The sequence below is a fragment of the Oryx dammah genome, unplaced genomic scaffold, assembly GCF_014754425.2.
Source record: "Oryx dammah isolate SB20612 unplaced genomic scaffold, SCBI_Odam_1.1 HiC_scaffold_2, whole genome shotgun sequence".
In the NCBI taxonomy this organism is placed as follows: Eukaryota; Metazoa; Chordata; class Mammalia; order Artiodactyla; family Bovidae; genus Oryx; species Oryx dammah.
In genome coordinates this window covers 15,670,777-15,684,360 of record NW_024070186.1, presented here as the reverse complement: position 1 = coordinate 15,684,360, position 13,584 = coordinate 15,670,777, and the positions used below count along the sequence as shown (strand labels likewise).

Sequence of the window (13,584 nt, the reverse complement as noted above, 5' to 3'; positions counted from 1 at the left end):
GGGGTGGAGGTGGGGAGGGGAAGGAATATTCGCCCCAGTCAATGGGGCAGTGATAATAGACAAACTGACTCCGTGTTGGATCTGTTTCTTTTACTTTGACCTTTGCTTTTCATTGCTTTTCTTCTGTCTATAGCTCTGTTGTCATTGTTTAGTCTCTAAGTTGTGTCCAACTCTTTGTGACCCCATGGACTGTATCCCACCAGGCTCCTCTGTTCATGGCACTTTCCAGGCAAGAATTCTGGGATGGGTTGCCATTTCTTTCTCCAGGGGATCTTGCTGACCCAGGGATTAAACCTGAGTCTCCTGCATTGCAAGCAGATTCTTTATTGCAGAGCCACCTGGCAAGCCCATAATGGCCTGCCTTGGGGACCATGCCCCTCTACCTGAATGTTAAACCAAACTGCCTTTGTTCAGCTCACAAAGAGACACCCTGACCTGCCCACCTCTGAATGGCTGCAGGAAAGAAGAAATTAACACAACTCCTCCCCAAGACTGTGAAACCAGGAGATGTTTTGTAAGACTTATGGCCTTTTTATTTCACTGCTTCACCTCCTCCCCGTCTCTGTTCTATAAAAGAAATTAGCATCCAGACCCTGGTAAGATGGTACTCTAGAACTCTAGTTCACCATTGTTATGCCCAAGTTGCGAAATCTCCCAATGACCACCAGGGAGCCGGTATCTGATGCAAAAGCAAGAGAGTTTTTATTACCAACCTCAAGCTGGGGCTCCCACCGTTACTGACACAGCGGCTAAGGAGAGGAGCCCCGAGTTTGGGTTACATTGCTTATATAGGGAATATTCAGGTGAAAGGGGAACAACGGGGGTGTTCAGGCTGAAGGACTACTGATTGGTTACCCTCTTCTATAGGGTTGTGTGTGGATTTCTGATTGATTTTTTTACTTCCATGGTAGATCATTACTTCCAAGGTAAATCACAAAGGTAAATCATTACTTCCAAGGTAAATCACAAAGGTAAATCATTACTTCCAAGGTAAATCACAAATTCTTGAACTTAAAGTCAGGAGGTTTAACCTAAGGGCTGATTGGCTCGTGCACAGTGGGGCAAGTTTAGGCAATATCCAAAGTCTAAGTCTGTTTGCCCGGTACCTTTGCAAAATGGAGTTCTTTTACAAGATGTAATAGCTCAGGCTCTTCATTCCCCTTTTCTCAAGGACCCAAGACAGACCCAATCATGGGTCTGTAGTTAGCTTTATGTTGTCTTTTACCAGGGGTGGGTTTGGTAGGGCTGCATATTGGGACCTAAGCACCATAAGCTGTACCATGTTGATGTGGCCTTTGATAAAATTTACCAACTTATTTAGTAAACACGATCCGAAGGTGAATAGCAAGAGTAAAATGATCAGGGGGCCCAGCCAGAGAAGATATGAGGGTCGTGAGCCAGGGAGATGAACTGAACCAGGATTCAAACCAACTCTGACTTTTCTCTTTGTCTTTTTTCTCTGACTCAGCCCTTCTCTTATCTTGGCCAGGGAATCCCTGACTACCGCCGAGTGATTCACATAAAAACAACATTTTTCCCCTAACGCAGCACATAGGCCCCCTGAGAGACTTCATACTCAAGATACTTCTTGGGAATTGGGGCAGAGGTCTCTTTCTTCTGTAACTTCTTCCTGCTGTGCATGGGCGTAGGCCAGCCTAGCAGAGCGGAAGTCTCTCTCTACCTGATCTAAGTTGGGGTTTTCCACATCTGAAACCAGCTTCTACCCTTGTAGTAACAGCAATTTAGTTGACCCCTCTCAGAGATGAAATAGACAAGGGCCAAACAAGAGACCTAACAGAATGGTCATCTCGGGTCCCTGGAAACAGAAGGCAACATTTGGGGTGAGGGTTGCAGGGTTTGAGACCCCTTCTGATTGGTTGGTGGTGAGGCAACAGGGCTGTGCTCCAGGAATCTTGTGTTCAGTCTGAAGTTACCATCTTCCACCTGGGTGGGGGGCTCAAAGACATTGTTACACATATTTCTTTGAGTAGGAACCAGGACTCTGTCTGGAGGCTGTACCAACCTTTGATTGTTTCTGTTTTTGCATCCCCTCCCTTCCCTGATTAGCAATTGTTTGAATCCACGATTTGGAATTCAGGGAAGGCCAAGGAGGCTGAACAAAGTCTATATCCTACAGATAAGAAATGGAGAACACAGAACAGATCTGTACTCCAGAGCCCCACAGAGTCTTGCTCAGTTTTAGTTTTAGGGAACTGGGCAACTATGACTCTGATAACTTCCTGTCAAAATGGGGCATAGGACTGCCACAGCTTGGAGTATAGACACTGAATTGGAAATATTTCTGAGTTCCAAGTTCTAGATCTGAGTCTTGTATGATAAAAATCCTAATCCCTTGGTCTGCCATTTTGCTGTAAGAGACCCAGTTAGAAGTAGTTGGAGGAGTGATAACTGGAATTTAGTAGACAAAATAAATCTCATTTCTTTTTAGAATAGGCCTGAAACCCAATCTGGACCTGGCACTTCAGGGAGACTTGTAGCCATGTAGCCAGTTGCCTAATTTTATAAAAAGTAAGGTTACTACTACCTTCCAGCAGACATTGTTTTGAAAATGGTGGCATCCAAGTCTGACACGACTCAGAAAACTCAAGCGTTTAGCAATACAAGGTCTAATCTGAAAATACACCCATAGCATCACCTAGTTATTTCCCAGGATATCTGAACGATAGCTACTCTATTTTGACTTTTAATTGTAAACTTTTCCTTAATAGCCAAAGCAGATTTCACCGTTAATGATGTCAATGTTTCTCTAGGTACAAGAAGATGCAAGAATTGGGATTCATAAAATCTTCTCCTGAAAAGATCTAACTATCTGAAGGCCTGTTCTGCCAGTTTTTCCCAGAGCACAGAGTGCCTCATTCCTGATTTTCACCCTGAACTCCTTTCAGGGGCATTGAAAGTCAGCAGTTGCAGCGGCCATGGTTTAATCTTTGCAGATGTAGATGGCGAGTGTCCGTCTTCAGTTGGCAGAGCCCCTTTTTGCTCATAAGCTTGACCATGATTTTGAAGGGGGCATTCATGACCATTTTATCCCATGGTGCTGAGAATGTCCTTTCTCAGGTTTGGCAAAGATTCTGTTGACAGGCCACTCAATGTACTGTTACTGGACTAGGCCATAAAACAGTATCCAAAATTCTCTGGACCACCTGTCTTACTAGCTTCTTCGTCCAGGAAAATAGTCCCTCTTGTTGCTTCTTCCCATGTCCAGAGTTACACTATTACCATCATCGATCTCATATGGGACTATATATTATCCTATTAGAGGCCTCACACACATATTTGACAGTGTAAGAAACAGCAATTTTGTAAAACAGGTGAAATACAAATAACATAGCCAGCAGTATTAGTAAAGTCACAAGTAAGACTTATGTTAAGAACTTCCACTAAATGTAGCCCAGTATATCTTCAGGTCATCTGACTTAGTCTGCCCTGTAGAATCTTTATCTTCCAGGGAAATTATATATTGGCACCATCTATAAGGCACATAGCCCAGTTTTCTAGTGTTACTAGACTGATTATCTTTAGTATGATTTAATTTTTTTTTTTCCAACACAGAGGAGACTTTAAACCTAAATTACTGTAGCCTGGTGTTATCTATATAAATCCATCCCATAGTTGTGGGAGCTTTTCCTCTCCTTTGTGGAAACTTTTCTTGTTCTATTGAGCTTGGGTAATAGAAAACAGCTCAAATTTATAGCCAGAGTCAGAGCAGGCATTATTAATTGGCCCGGTGAGGGGATCCTATCTAGTAATATCACAGTGACCTGAATATGACTATAATTTTTTAAGTAAATTTTCAAGGCCAATCAGTTAGAGTCTGGTAGTAGAGAGATTTACCAAGGTAACCCAGAACTAGACACAGGTAATTGGCCACAAACCCAACAATTGGATTGATTTTTAAAACTAGCATAGGATCAGGCCTATGATAGAAAAGCATATGACTTATATGCAAAGGTCTAAGAAGTCAAGAAAACATAAATGATCATACGAATCAGGTCCAGTATCTTGGGGAAGCTGTCTACCTCTGATGTCGTCGTCTTCTCATCCCGGTGTAGTGTAGTTTTCCTGATAAAAAAGTCCTTCCATCCATGTTAGAGACAGTCCCTTAAATTATGTTTTGTTTTGTTTTGTTTTTTCCAGTCCTGGTTGCAGATCATGAAGCATCTGATCTTCAACCAAAGATAGATTACTGAGATAAGCTTCAGAAACAAACTTAGAGTGTTCTTCAAGAATTTAATTAAATTTTACATTAATATCACATAATAGCAAAGAACTAGCTAAGAGATGAGTCTTACTAGTTGCAGACCTTCATTAATAAACTGGTATTTAACATTTTGAAATATCTTTTTCTCCTTAAAGTTACCCTTATTTTTATTAAATATAACCAAATTAAGGCTAGTTTGTTTGCAAAATAGGTTTGTCCTCACTAATTTTGGTCTGATGATTTTTATAACCATAATTGATTATAGGCTTTTTATTTTGCTGAAACATTTATAGAGTCTCAGACTGAACTTTTAAAATAAAACAGGGCTGGGAAACTCACACCAAAGGCTTATCACAGATTTTGCCTAACAAATCTAGGTGAATTCTTCCCTTTTTAAGGTCTCAAAAATTTCTTGAGATTTTTGTACCCATGAGATAATCTTCCTAACTCATTTGATAAACTTACTGGAAACCTAAGAACTTCCAATTTCTGGAGGAGTCAGATAGAAAATATAATTGTTTTGTTTATAACACTTAATTTTACCAAAGTATATTGTCATAATTAGTTTGAGGGGAAGATTTTCCCTACTCCCTGAAAACATAAGATTCAAACCCATAATTTTACAGATAGAAACCATAAAAGTTATAAGCATATTTGCTGGTTCATTCAGTCATTTTGTTAACTTTTGTGAAGTCAACAGGTTTTCCATTAAAATACCAGGACATATCAGAATGTTAAACACTCCATATAATTTCTAGGATATCTGTATTAGTAATTTTACCATACATTATAACATGAGCAAAATTATTACTCATTTGATAATCTTTTCCATGCAATTTAACCAACCAAATAAACACAGTTTAATATCTCTCTTTGGGATGTTCCTGGGGCCCTCTGAAGCATCCCAAAGTTAGCTAGAGATCAAAAGAACTTCAAAAGAGTTCTATTTAGGAAGTTTTACCAAAGAGATCAATAAAAGGGTTTAGAACATTTGGTCAGATTTTAAGTTACACTAATCTGGAGAGACTATTTTAGACAGATATTTCTAAAGAATAATTATTCTTAATAGAGTTTATATAAAAGCTCATATCTCATTTACATTTTTTAGATTTTTTTTTTCACTTGAGGTAATTTCCTTGTTGACAAACTTAACTTATATTAAACCTAGGTACAATGAAAATATGTTACTTAATGTTAATTACTCTAAGACATGTCTATATTAAATAGGTCAACAAACAAACATTAATATCAGGTATTCAACATTAAATATTTCCCAGTTCACATGAATCTGGAATTTATTGTTTAATTTAGAATTACTTGATTTGTAAGCGCTTACCCTTTTTTTAAGCCACATAAATAGAGCTCATATACAAATTAACCTCAAAAATATTACCCAGAGACAGAGACATACCAAGACATGTTTAGACAGACACAGTGCAAGATCTAGCTTCAAGTCTTTTTTTTCCTTTTAATTTCTACACTGACGTCATGAGCATGCATCTTGACCTCTTTAAAATGCTCAGTCATCAGAGATAGAGGAGTAGGGCTAGATTGGCATTGCCCCAACGTTCCTGGGTCAATCAGGCATTGGTAAATTAACACAGACAATACGAACAACCACACAGACAGACTGAGAGACAGAAAAAACAAACCTTCAAGAGTCTAGAGGCAAATCTGAAAGTAGGACATGGCCGTTCAGTAGGAGCGACCCGCTATTGTCAACAAAGTACAGGGGCACTCTGTCCCCTTCGGGAGGGTCGGGGACGTCTCCCAACGACCCCCACTGGTGACCTGTCAGCGCGTCCGCCTGAGTCATATACCAGTCTCAGAAAATAGGCCTTATCAAAGACAAACAGGAAAGCAGAAAAAAACTTACCGGTTACAGATAACTCTCCAGATCGGTCTTCCCGTGGAGCTGATGGGAGATCCCGGACGAGCCCCCAAATGTTATGCCCAAGTCGAGAAGTCTCCCAATGACCACCAGGGAGCCAGTATCCGATGCAAAAGCAAGAGAGTTTTTATTACCAACCTCAAGCTGGGGCTCCCACCATTACCGATGCAGCGGCTAAGGAGAGGAGCCCCAAGTTTTGGGTTACACTGCTTATATAGGGAATATTCAGGTGAAAGGGGAACAACGGGGGTGTTCAGGCTGAAGGACTACTGATTGGTTACCCTCTTCTATAGGGTTGTGTGTGGATTTCTGATTGTTTTTTTTACTTCCACAGTAGATCATTACTTCCAAGGTAAATCACAAAGGTAGATCATTACTTCCAAGGTAAATCACAAAGGTAGATCATTACTTCCAAGGTAAATCACAAATTCTTGAACTTAAAGTCAGGAGGTTTAACCTAAGGGCTGATTGGCTCGTGCACAGTGGGGCAAGTTTAGGCAATATCCAAAGTCTAAGTCTGTTTGCCTGGTACCTTTGCAAAATGGAGTTCTTTTACAAGATGGAGTAGCTCAGGCTCTTCACCATCTTCTTGGATGGCTAACTCTTTGATAAAGTCACTATTCTTTGTGATAGCTTACGGTGAATGGTGCCAAGCTTGTGGTCTCTAAAGGAGAAAATTTCACTCCGGGACCAAAGACACAGTCTCAGTCACTCAGAGCTTAATGCAGCATATATTTTATTAAAGTGAAAGGATAGAGAAAGCTTTTGACATAGACATCAGAAAAAGGTAGAAAGAGTACCTCTCTTTTTGAGGTTAAGCGAAGCTTTATACATTTTTCAGTTGGCTACTAAGAATAGGTAAAAGAATACTTCAAGGTTGCAAAACTTTTGCCAGACCTCTTTCCCACAACATATATCTTAGATAAAATCGGCGTAAGATTATCCAAGGAGAATGGGCTCCTGGGCACTGTGTCTTCAAGTGAGAAAGCAGTGATATGGGAAAACAGACTCCAAGGCAAGATTTGTTACAAATATAATCATTAACGTGGAGCCTAAGAAAAGCATTTTCCACCAGTAAGATATATTGTGATATATCATTAACTCTGGCCTTAAAGAAAAAAACAATTTTCAAACAAGATATATTGTTGCAATGCAGAGCTTTAAGAAAAGTATGTCCTTGAGCAAGATGTATTGTTGCTTAAAGGGCCCATTGACTAAGGCAAAACAATGTGGAAAAAAAAAAGAATGTTTACCTGCTCCTCATTAAGGGGCCTTGGACTCTCTATCAACCTGCCTAAGCTTTAACTCTCTCACTTGCCTCAACACCTCGTCTCCCAAATTATTGGTCTGTTGTGTAGTGAGCGCAGCAAGCTTGGACTTAGTAGCTATAAGACAAAGGATTATCCACAAGAGGGTATCTACAGGTGGGATAAAAAATGTGGATTGTCCATCTTGTTTCTACTCCTTGAGGTCCTAAATGCCCCCTTTGTCATGCATAGTGACATGGTATAATGGTTATATTTTTACATAACAAATTATTCCAAATTTTAGCCCTGAAATTTCCTCATCATTTCTTGGCCAGGAATTCACATGAGCCTCAGACTGGTGCCTCTGGCCCAGGGTCTTTCCTGAAATTTCAGTCCAGCCGTGGGCCAGTCAGCTGCACTTGAGGCAGGAGACAGATTGAGTTCCAGGTCAGACATTTGAAGATGAAGTTCCAATACCCTGACCACCCGATGTGAAGAGCCAACTCATTGGAAAAGACCCTGATGCTAGGAAAGCTTGAAGGCAGGAGGAGAAGGGGATGATGAGGATGAGATGATTGGATGGCATCACCAACTCAATGGACATGAGTTTGAACAAACTCTGGGAGATGGTGAAGGACAGGGAAGCTTAGTGTGCTTCAGTCCACGGGGTCGCAAAGAGTCAGAAATGACTTAGCAACTGAACAACAATAGGTTAGACATTTACAGACAGAAATAACTTTCAGATAGAAATAATAACAGGAACAAGGTAAATAGCTGGCTTTGCCTCTAGACAGACAATTAAGAGTAATAGCAATGGCATTGGCAAGAGTCCTGTCCAGATAAGAGATAAAGACCACATATTTCTCATCCTCGAGGTCAAGGCAACCTTCTTGACTGCACGTGCACAGGAAGGCTCCTTGGGGGGCGTGGTGGTGGTCAAAAACGGAGGGAGTTGGCACCCTCCCTACAGGTAGTGATGTCAACCTACTTGGGGGCCTCTTAGCTGGAATCCGACTTGGCTAAGAGATGTGTGCACACACGGGCTATACCAGACACAGCCTCAGAATCAGGTAAAGCAAGATGATTGGCCAGAGGAAGCCTGGAAGAAATGCCCTAAGTCATTCAAACTACTGTAAGGGCGTGACTCTGAGCCCACCCGTGTGTGTCTATTCACACCTACTCTTTTTTGTTCCTAATAAACACTTTACTTGGTTCACTTTTTCTGGAAGTTTATTTCTACACAGCCAGTGGGCCGGGGCCTTATCACCAGCCACTGGCCCTGGTGGTCTAATGGCTAGGATTCGGTGATCTCACTGCCAGGGCCTGACCTCACTCTCTGGCTAGGGAAGCCAACCCTGCTGCAAGCCGCTGCAGGCCAAGGCCACCCCAGATCAAGTCCTTTCTCTGAGCTCCATTTCCCATTTGATTTATTTTTGCAATCTTCCAGATCATGTGTGTAGACAAATTAGCCCAATGCCTGTCGTGGTCACTCCACAGATGCTCCGTGATCAAGAGATGGCAATTTTAGCACAGAAATTTAACTTTATTCCATAAAGCATGGAACTCAGTTGCAGGCAGAGGAGGAACTGAGTTGGAATTTGCAGGAATTTGGTATAAAGAACAGCCTGGATGGACCAATTTCCATTTCCCTGGGGAGAGTTCCCCAGAAGGCAGGTAACCTGCACTGTTGCCTCCTCCATTGGAATATCAAACCTTCACCAAGTGATCACGACGAATGCCAGCTGGACAGCTGGCCCTTATCCAGGAAAAAATGATTTGGGAATGGCCACCAACCGTCCCCAGCCACTCCACACTGAGCCACATGAGAGCTTCCCCAGTAGCTCAATGGTAAAGAATCTGTCTGCAATACAGGAGATCTGACAGGAGAGGTGAGTTTGATCCCTGGGGGTTCCATTCCTGGGTCAGGAAGATCTGGAAGAAGAAATGACAACCCTCTCCAGTACTTTTGCCTGGGAAATCCCATGGACAAAGAGTCCAACTGGGCGACTAACACCACCACCAAGCCTCGTCCCAGGGCCACCAACTCAGCTCCACCAGAGTGACAGACCCTGCGTTTCTAGTAAGCTCCAAGGTGAACCCGATACTGCTGGCCCGGGGACCTTCCCTTGAGAAGCACAGATGTATGTCACGCGCACAGATGTATGTCACGCGCACAGATGTATGTCACGCGCACAGAAGGGAAAACGCGGCAGTGACCCCAGACACTCGGTCTTCAGGGGGGACTGACAGGGCCCTGACCAGCCTCAGAGAGGGGAGCATGGCCCTGGTAGGTCGGTTCCCAGGCCCCCCGGAGCCCCGCGCAACCCCGCGCTCCGGAAGAACCGCGACCGGTCTGGATGCAAGGTCCCAGGAGCAGCGCGGCCACAACGCGCTGCGCAAGAGACAGCCGGGCTGCGAAGTGATCCGGCGGGGCGGGGGGCGGGCCCCTAACTCCACCCCCTCCACCTCGGGCGAATCCTTCTCTGTCCTGAGGCTCCGCCCCCTACCCCCGCGCACGGCCCCCTTCTCTCCGGGTCCCTGGATCAGGGTGGCGCCAGTAGGACTTCCTCTCTCTGAATCGGAGAAGAAGAAAGCGAAACTCAACTTGATAGACTGGGAAACCGGAGATCAGAAACTGAAAAGCTTAGGGGAACTCTCCGGAGGTCATGTAACCTCCGGAGTGGTCATGCAGACCATTCTGCAGGAGCAGAGCCAGTCCTCCGACTCTTCACTCACTCATTCTTTCATTCTAGAAACATTTATTGAAATGCTGTGTGTCAGGAACTGTGCTGGATCACAAGGATAGCAACAAACACCACCGACTTGGCCGCCCTGTTGATGGCCTGGTAGCAGACAGGGCGTTCAAAAAAAGACCAAGACTGTGCGATGAAGCCATGGTCCCAGGAAGTCAGGAGCTGGGGCGGGGGCCTCCCAGAAAGCAAGTCTATTAGGTCTGGAGAAGGATGGAGGCTGGCTGACTTCTAGGAGAAGCCCAGGTGGAAGATGAGAGCCCTGAATTGGAAGTTCTTGTGCAGTGAGGAGGCATTACATTCAGGCAATGGAGGTGGAGCAAGGTGAGGCTGGGCATGCCAAGCTGAGCAGGTTGGAATGCCTCTACCCTCTCCCACCCCCGCAGCAGGGCGCGGGGGTCCGTTTGCTTCCCACCGGTATCTGAGGAAATGCACCAGTCACAAGTAGGCAGTGATGCATAGAAGATGGCTCAGCTTGGTTTCCCATTAACACCAGTGCACCTCTCCTCCGCAAAGCCAGGCCAGCAGGTGATGAGAGGGCTGGACAAGGGCCAAAGAGACCTACAGAGCCCTGAGCACCCAGGACTGCATAGGCAGGAGGGGTTCTGGAGTCAGTGTGATTTTTTCAGCCTGATACGCTTTCCTGGAAAAGACCCTGATGTTAGGAAAGATTGAGGGCAGGAGCAGAAGGCGGAGACAGAGGATGAGATGGTTGGATGGCATCTTCGACTCAATGGACATGAGTTTGAGCAAACTCTGGGAGATGGTGAAGGAGAGGGAAGCCTGGCATGCTGCAGTACATGGGTTGCAAAGAGTAGGGCATGACTGAGCAACTGAACAGCAACAAATGCTTTCCTGTGGATGCTGTGTTTTCGCCAGACACTTTAATGAAGTTAGGAAACAGTGAGAAGAGGGTAGGGGGCTTCCCAGGTGGCGTGAGTGGTAAAGAACCCGCCTGCCAATGCAGAAAACGTAAGAGACCTGGGTTCAATCCCTGGGTGGGGAAGAGCCCCTGGAGGAGGACATGGCAACCCACTCTAGTCTTCTTGCCTGGAAAATCCCCACGGACAGAGGAGCCTGGCAGGCTACAGGCCATGAGGTCGCAAAGAGTGGGACCTGACTGAGTGACTAAGCACACACATGATTACTAAGCACTTACTGTTGGTAGGTAGTTAGGCATTGGAGCATCCAAGCGTGATAGACCTTTATCAAGATGACAGCCTCACTGAAGAGGTGGCCATATCTGCACTATCCAGAACATCCATCTGAAATGCAAAGCATCTTTGCTTGAGCTAATTAGGCCCACGGAAGGGGCAAGGTGGAAGAGGTGCAACCCAGGCTTAGAAGGAGCTGTCCAAGGTAGCTGCAGAGACAGGAAACACACAGCTGGGGCTTGGCCAGAAAGGAGAATGTCCCTGGGAGCCCAGGATGACAGTTAGGTCAGTAAAAGTGGGATCAGGGGTGGTGGGTGGTGAGTGGGGTGCTGAGCCTGGAGGGTAACTCTCAAGGGCTAAGAGTTTGACACTTACCTGGTAGAATATAGTGTCTCTCTAGTAGGGGAAGAATAGTTCACAATTCAGGCAAAAGGCTGTGAACCTCCTAAGAGCTTCATCTTGTCAGCTTTAGCATGGAGAAAAGATGCTAGGGAACCCAGGCTTAAGAATAAAAATCTTGATTGCAGTCTAAGCTCCTCCACTTCCTAGTCAAGGGGCCCAAGAGTAACCTAACTTGTTGGCCTGTCTCCTCATATGTAACATGAGTGTGATGATCTTACTCCCCTCAAAGGGTGGTTCTGAAGGTGAGTTATTTTCTCAGGGTGGCACCCACATACTATGGCCTAGAGCATACAAGCTATTATTGTCTTATTATTGAATTACATCCCAAACAAGCCTCTGGGCTCTTTAGGGAACTACCTTCTAAGGTGCATAGAGAAGCAGCAGGTATCAAAATCCCAGGCCAGGAGGCAAGAGGGGGAGGAGTGTGAAGCATCTGGGCACCAATGTTAAGGACACACTTGCCCTACTGACAGTGAGTGATTCTTTAAACACTGAACTCCAGGCACCTCACTCACCTGTTCCTAGTTCTGGCCCAGGCAGTGACTTTTGCCCTGGCCAATTTTCACTATTGCCAGTGGCTCTTCCTGAGTTCATTTCTGTATAGGAGTCAAGGGGAGAACCTCCTGTGGTTTGAAGAAGTAGGATCATGCCTCAGATTTAAGTCTTCACTCTTCTTTGTATCAGCTGAAAAACTACATGCAACCTAAAAGTTTGGAGATATGTGTTATTCAGCAGAAACTTTTAGGACTGCAAGCCCAGGAGACAGCATCTCAAGTGAACCTGAGAAAACTGCTCTGAGAAGAAGGGGACTGGGGAGAAGCCAGGTTATATAGATGTTTTGCAACAAAGAGCATGTAGTTTGAATGCCAAAAAATTTTTTTTTATAAATTACAGAAAACCAGATATCCCAAGTTAAGGAATTTAGCGGGCTTTTCTTTGTATGCACCTAGTCCAAGCTATGGTTTTTCCAGTAGTCATGTATGGATATGAGAGTTGGACCATAAAGAAAGCTGAGTGCCAAAGAATTGATGCTTTTGAACTGTGGTGTTGGAGAAGACTCTTGAGAGTCCCCTGGACTGCAAGGAAATCCAAACAGTCCATCTTAAAGGAAATCAGTCCTGAATATTCATTGGAAAGACTGGTGCTGAAGCTGAAACTCCAATACTTTGGCCACCTGATGTGACGAACTGACTCACTGGAAAAGACCCTGATACTGGGAAAGATCGAAGGCAAGAGGAGAAGGGGATGACAGAGGATGAGATGGTTGGATGGCATCACCGACTCAATGGACATGAGTCTGAATAAACTCTGGGAGTTGGTGATGGACAAGGAGGCCTGGTGTGCTGCAGTCCATAGGGTCACAAAGAGTCGAATACAACTGAGTGACTGAATTGAACTGAACTTGAACATTCTTTGGCATTGCCTTTCTTTGGGATTGGAATGAAAACTGGCCTTTTTTAGTTCTGTGGGCACTGCTGAGTTTTCCAAATTTGCTGATATATTGAGTGCAGCATTTTAACAGCATCATCTTTTCAGATTTGAAATACCTCAGCTGGAATTCCATCATCTCTACTAGCTTTGTTTGTAGTGGTGCTTCTTACGGCCCACTTGACTTCACTTGTCTGGCCCACTTGTCTGGCTCTAAGTGAGTGATCACACCATAGTGGTTTTCCAGGTCATTAAGATCTTTTTTGTATAGTTCTTCTGTATATTCTTGCCACCTCTTCTTAATACCTTCTGCTTCTGTTAGGTCCATGACGTTTCTGTCCTTTATTGTGCCCATCTTTACATGAAATGTTCCCTTGGTATCTCTAATTTTCTTGAAGAGATCTCTAGTCTTTCCCATTCTATTGTTTTCCTTATTTCTTTGCATTGATCACTGAGGAAGGCTTTCTTATCTCTCCTTGCATTTGAACTT

General features: G+C 44.1%; 1 protein-coding gene across 1 annotated transcript in view; it reads left to right on the top strand.

Annotated features, from left to right (window-relative positions):
- Positions 1-12,645: 12,645 nt before the first annotated feature.
- Positions 12,646-13,584, top strand: part of MX1 (MX dynamin like GTPase 1) — a 32,874-nt gene continuing 31,935 nt past the window's right edge. Inside the window, exon 1 of the mRNA XM_040232187.1 lies at positions 12,646-13,311. The gene's annotated coding sequence lies outside the window, so the exon portion shown is untranslated. The remainder of the gene's footprint in view (positions 13,312-13,584) is intronic.